Source organism: Euprymna scolopes, chromosome 28 (genome assembly GCF_053919585.1).
Source record: "Euprymna scolopes isolate OS-2025 chromosome 28, ASM5391958v1, whole genome shotgun sequence".
Classification (NCBI taxonomy): domain Eukaryota; kingdom Metazoa; phylum Mollusca; class Cephalopoda; order Sepiida; family Sepiolidae; genus Euprymna; species Euprymna scolopes.
The window spans coordinates 15,196,021-15,202,020 of NC_136509.1; the positions used below are offsets into that span (position 1 = coordinate 15,196,021).

The 6,000-nt window shown below is 33.5% G+C and overlaps 1 protein-coding gene across 7 annotated transcripts in view; it reads right to left on the reverse strand.

Annotated features, from left to right (window-relative positions):
* Positions 1 to 6,000, reverse strand: part of LOC145249489 (uncharacterized) — a 245,276-nt gene that overhangs the window by 85,401 nt on the left and 153,875 nt on the right. For all 7 annotated transcript variants that reach the window (XM_080111094.1, XM_080111096.1, XM_080111093.1 and 4 more), the window contains exon 2: positions 959 to 1,029. The gene's annotated coding sequence lies outside the window, so the exon portion shown is untranslated. The remainder of the gene's footprint in view (positions 1 to 958; positions 1,030 to 6,000) is intronic.

Here is a 6,000-nt window from a genome sequence, read left to right on the forward strand (position 1 = left end):
TAAATAAACAAAAAAAATAAATAAACAGACAAAGGAGTATCCTATTTCTCATACAATGTTCTTTCTGCAGACTCACTCCTAAAATATTTCTATCTCACGTATGTCTCCCTCGTCAAACCACTGTTGTGTCCAGGCCACTTCTCCATATCTAATATATGATATCCGGCACCTGGAAAGAATTCAAAGAGTGGCTATTAGAATAGTGCAGGATCTATCAGATCTCATAAAAGCCAACTCAAAAAGCTAAACCTTTTCTCACTTAAGCACCGACAATTACGCAGTGATCTTATTTTGGCCTACCATCTCCTCGATGGCTATTATTACATACCTTGGGACCTATTATTCACTCCTGCACCAGAAAGAAGTTTACGTGGACTCCACAAGAAACTATTTCACTGACGATTTCGATTAAACTGGAGGAGGGACACTTTTCAATCAGGATCCCTGGACTTTAGAATAGACCAAGAATGCTACAATTCGAGGTGAATTTGGACAAGTGTTGGACTAGTGTATTCTCGTCTGTGTAAATTTCTACCACTCTTTCACTATGTGGCAATTGCTTTTATTTTTTGCTAAATAAATTGAATTAAAAAATAATTGAATAGAATAGAATACCTACAGAAGCACTAAGTAGGGAGGTAAGCAGAGCAATATCTGCTTTCATGAAATTTAAATTTCTGCAGGTTACTATATTCAGAGAAGCAGAAAAAAGAGGCAGAATTCCAAAGTGTAGCAGTTCGAATGAAGAAACTATTACAGTAAAAAGCTTTCTAACATCTTGAGATCTTTGCAGTAAACACATAGGATTTTACTGCTTGTCGGATTAGTGAGGAGTATTTATACCAAGAGGACATTCCATTACAGTTTCGACATCAATTTATCATCCGCAATTACATAATAATAATAGAAATAAAAAAAATGAAACTTATCCTTGCAGAATAAATATCTGCATACTTACATTCCAAGGAATTGGAAAAAGAATCTGTTTCACAGTGTGTCCGAGGAATCGCATGGCAACCAGGGTTTAGACTGGAAAAGAAACGAAGAAATTTGTCAGAAATAAGCTTTGCTCAGAGTCAAAATTAGTTTTTAAAAATTATTTCCACAAGCAGAACAATTTTACACCACTTTTATGCCCACTAACGAACATAATGCTATAAAATCTTATGTCCAGAATCTATTAAATAATTCTGATTTTAGAGAATGTCTAAAAATTCAAGGTTTAAGCTAAACACAAAGTTTCGGCCAATATAACCTTCGACCTTCTTCAGGTGTATGTTGTCAAACTCAGGAATCTTTCTGTCAAACTCTGGAATCTGCACAGAATTTCAAACCTAACCCTTTATTTAACCCACTGGGGTAACCTGTTCTCGTTCTGTCAGCCATGACTAAGTAAAAGTCTTACGTAACTTTCAATTGTATTCTTCGTATCACCCTGCACTGCAGATTGAACCTTCAACCTCCATAAGAGTGTCACTTACAGCTGAATTTAATCTAATAATTTATCCGTTACACCACAGGCCGTTGTGCAAGGATTGTATTATATTCTTACTTGTGTCACTGTGGTCTGCTTGAAGTTCCATATATGATATGATATTTCAGGAACATCCTTTCGTCAGATAAGTTTTCAACTTCATACATGTTTGAACTAAAGTCACAACACACATCTGCATAGCTCATTGCATCGTTATAATTTGCTTCAGTTTGTGTTTATCCGTTACACCTCTGCAGTTTACTGCCTCCCATAAATTACTTTTATATTTACATGTAAAATACGTAAAATGTTATTTCCATGAAAGTTTGAAATGGACATGGAACCTGTGTCACAAATAAATGAATCATAATTATAATTTCTTCCTTTATGTTTGTTTAATATTGTTCACTTACCTGGAGGAACATTCTCATATATATATATATATATATATATATATATATATATATATATATATATATATATAGTAGAGATGGGACGATTCCAATATTTTTCCTGATTCCGATAAAATTACTGATTCCGTGCTAAATTCCTGATTCCAATACAATTACCGATTCTGATTCCGATTCTTTATAAATCTCTAATTATGTAACTCTAAGATTGCTATTTTCCCCGATTTTCATAAAAACACATGTTAAATATGTAGATATTTTTGTAAATGTAAAATTACACTTGTGGAGAGTGATCTATCGATTTCAGCTTTACTGATATTATAAAATCAATAAATGTTTATTATTTTTTCATTATTACCAGCAATGGAAGATTTTACTTTAAACAAAATAAACTAAAAGATGACAATTAAAAGAATCGTTTTGGCATCAGAAAATAGGCATCAATTTTTTCGATTCCGATACCCCCAAATCTTCCGTTTTTTCCGATTCCTGATTCCGATTATTCGTCCCAACACTAATATATAGTGATTTAAAGGTTATTTTTTATTATTATTATTATTATTTTTTTTTATATTTCAATCGGACCTCCGCTCTTGGTCACAAAAAAGTATCGAATTGAAAATGAAAGATGTTGAAAAAAACTGGAAATTTGTAGTATGGACAGCGTTCATTCGTAACAACCATGTTCGAAAGAGTTCATGTGAATTATTTTAGCCGTTTGTGGAAAAAGAATGTATTTTTTATTTATTTATTTATTTTTTTAAATGTTGCAAAGTTTAATTCAAACAGTAAAAAAATAATAATAAAAAAATAAAACATTAAATGCAAAAGGTAACATCGTTTTCATGCTTCAAAAACCCCCTCATAACCTTCAATTCACTATACTAGAAGCATGCGTGGACTTTTAACATCATATATATATATATATATATATATATATATATATATATATATATATATATATATATAAGATGACTTGCAGGAATACCTGCCTGACGTTGCCCGGAATTGAATGATGTGATCAAGAAATATTTCCCATTCCTATATTTTTATTGTCATCGAAATCAGTCTAATAGCCCTTTTTAAATAAAATCGATTGATTGCCTGTTCTAGATGGGGACCCATTGCAGTGCATCGGGGGGAAGCTTCACATGCCTCTACGCAGAGACTTAGTTTACAATATATTGTAGTTTACATTGCACTGTAGAGAACCTAATGTTGATTTTATAAAATTATTTTTTATATAATGGCTTATTTTTTTAATTATTTTTATATATAATGGTAAAAGTCAAGAACCACGATTCAGTTGTGTGCTAAACAGAAACATTCATTTGGCTAAAAATATTCATTCACCCTCAACAAGGTGGGGTCGCTTTTTTCGCCAATATTTTCGAAAGGCATCCCCCTCTTTTCGATTGACTAGCCTTAATTTTAACCTTTGTCACTTCCTGTTTGGTGATGGACGCAACAGCAAAGACGTCACTTCTTTTTTTCATGTTCTTTTCCTCCTTCGCATTACGAGTTCGAGCCTGCCTGTCTGCCTACTAATTTTTTTAAACACACACCTCCAAACACCCGGGCAATGCCGGGTACCCAGGCTGGTATTATATAAAGTGCATTAATTGAATTTATTTTTTTATTTATAAGTATAATTAAGCTGCATTTAAAAACAGCATTTTTTATTTAACCTATGAGTTATTTCCCTTTAAGCTATGAGATTTTATTTCCTTGTTTGAATTTCATGTTTTACGCTTCTAAAACTCCAAAATATGGACAACTTTCAGGAGAATCGTAACGATTTATTTTTGGTGTATCTTAAATAGTATCTGACTAAACCGGCAATATGCTTTTTACCTAGCAACGCTGGTTATGTACAGAAATAAAAAAAAAAAAAGGGTCTTTAATATTTTTTATTTTTTTTAAACAGTGGTCACCACTTATCAAGGCCCGGAAGCCACTCAGGGATAAGGGTTATTGCAAGTAGAGTTAGTCAGTGTGGAGATTTAATGAAGTGTTTACATTAGGAATTTGTTAACGTTGGACTTGAACACATCCAAGTTGTAGTGAGGTGGGAAGCAGGCATACGGAACAGAGTTCCACAGGCGTGCAGTTCTAAGAAAGAAGCCTTGTTCATGGAATCTACGTTTTGATTTAGGCACAGATAAAGAGTGGGGAAAATTTTTCACAGTGGATTCAGCTAGACGGGTGTTTTTCGTGAAAGATTGGCGAGAGGGGGGGCAGAGATTGGAGCTCAGACGAGCACCTGCCATGGAAATAATGATAAAACAAGGATAGGCTCGCAACGTCTCTTCTGTGGGAGAGAGGTTGCAGGGTAGAGAAAAGGACATCCCCCACTAAGCCACGAAGTCTATTTTGTACTCTGTCAAGGCAGGATAGGCTGTTTTTAGCAGCTCCTGCCCAGATATGGCAGCAGTATTCCATCCTTGGACGTACTTGGCTTTTATATAGATAGAGAATTGCATCAGTAGTGAGATATCTTCTGGAGCGGTAGAAGGATCCCACTATCTTTCCAGCGACCTTGGCAACAGCCTTGATGTACGTGTTCCAATTCAGATCAGGAGTAAAGGACAAACCCAGAAGCTTGTCAAAACATGGGGCTTCTCCTAGCCATCCATATGAATATCAATACACAAAAACCCCACATTTAAAGGAGTATAAATATATACTATCTACTAGCTGTACATAAGCAGCGTTGCTAGGTAATATGTATCTATACTCCTACAAATTTGTGCTTTTTGTGTATTGATATTTATATTAAAAACTCTTTTTTCTATTTAGTTAAAAAGAAAATACAACTTTGTTATATATGGGTCATGAAATTACATTTATCTGCAAAAGATCTAGCTAATTTGCATATTCTTTTAAACATTAATTTTAATTAATTCCCTATTAGTTTTTTCAGTTTTCTTATGGGACGATCATCTTTAATTAACTATTACGTGTAATTATATTCATGCAGATATTCTATATGATTTATACTTCCGTAATATTTGCGAAAAAAGGTTATAGTAAACACAAACCTCTTTCTATATATATTTATGCATGCGTATATATATGTTTGTTTAAAAAATTTTGCCTACTAAACTCCTTTGTCAGTTTTTGGTCTACTGACATGACACTTAATATATAGGGTATTTGAACCCATGTGAAACTTTATATTTCGGTTTTAGCCAGGGAAAATCGGTGCAAAAGCGTGAAAAATAAAAAAGTAGAATTTGCCAGGTGAAGGTCGAATGGTGGCATTACGACTATGCATGCATAACATAATAACTACTGGTTCATGTTTTAATTTTTAGCCTTGCAGCAAACATATCTTCATAGTTAAGACATTAATGTCAAAGGAAAAAGTAAATCCTAAAGTAAACATTTTGGTTTCGATTCTCGGTGGTGGCACATGAGCCATTTTTTCTATTATTTTTTAAAATCATTTCTATATATTGGGTCCAATATAATCTATTATATAAATCTCACTTGTCTGTTTAAATGTATGTATGTATGCATGTATGTCTTACAAAAACTTGCGACAGATTTTCACGAGATTGGTATTGCTTTGAAGCTCGACCCTTCAGAGGACAAATATCGAAAAATTGTCTAAAAACATTAATTCCTTCACCTCAACTAGGAACTTTTTTACAGGGAGGGGTCGCTTATTTCGCCGATATTTCGCCTCTTTTTGATTGACTAGCCTTAATCTAAACATTTGTCAATTCCGGTTTGGCGATGAGCGCAACAGCAAAGACGTCATGCTTTTTTTTCACTTTCTTTTCCTCCTTCACATTATGGGTTCGAGCCTGCTTGCTGACCACTTTTTTTTTTTTTTGCTCAACACACACATCAAAACACCCAGGCAACCCCGGGCACCCAGACTAGTAAAATATAAAAGAACAAAAAGTATGAAAGAATAAAAAAAGATATAAAAAATATATAAAGAGCCAAGTAAAAAAAATGAAATAAATAAAATGAAAATACGACAATAAGGAAAATTTACAGTGGGAGAAAGTTCTTAAAAGGCAGAGGAGTAGAGATGTTATCCAAAGATTTTAGGTCCTTGTGGAATGCAAAGCAGCGTCGAAATATTTTTTAAAAATTATTAAT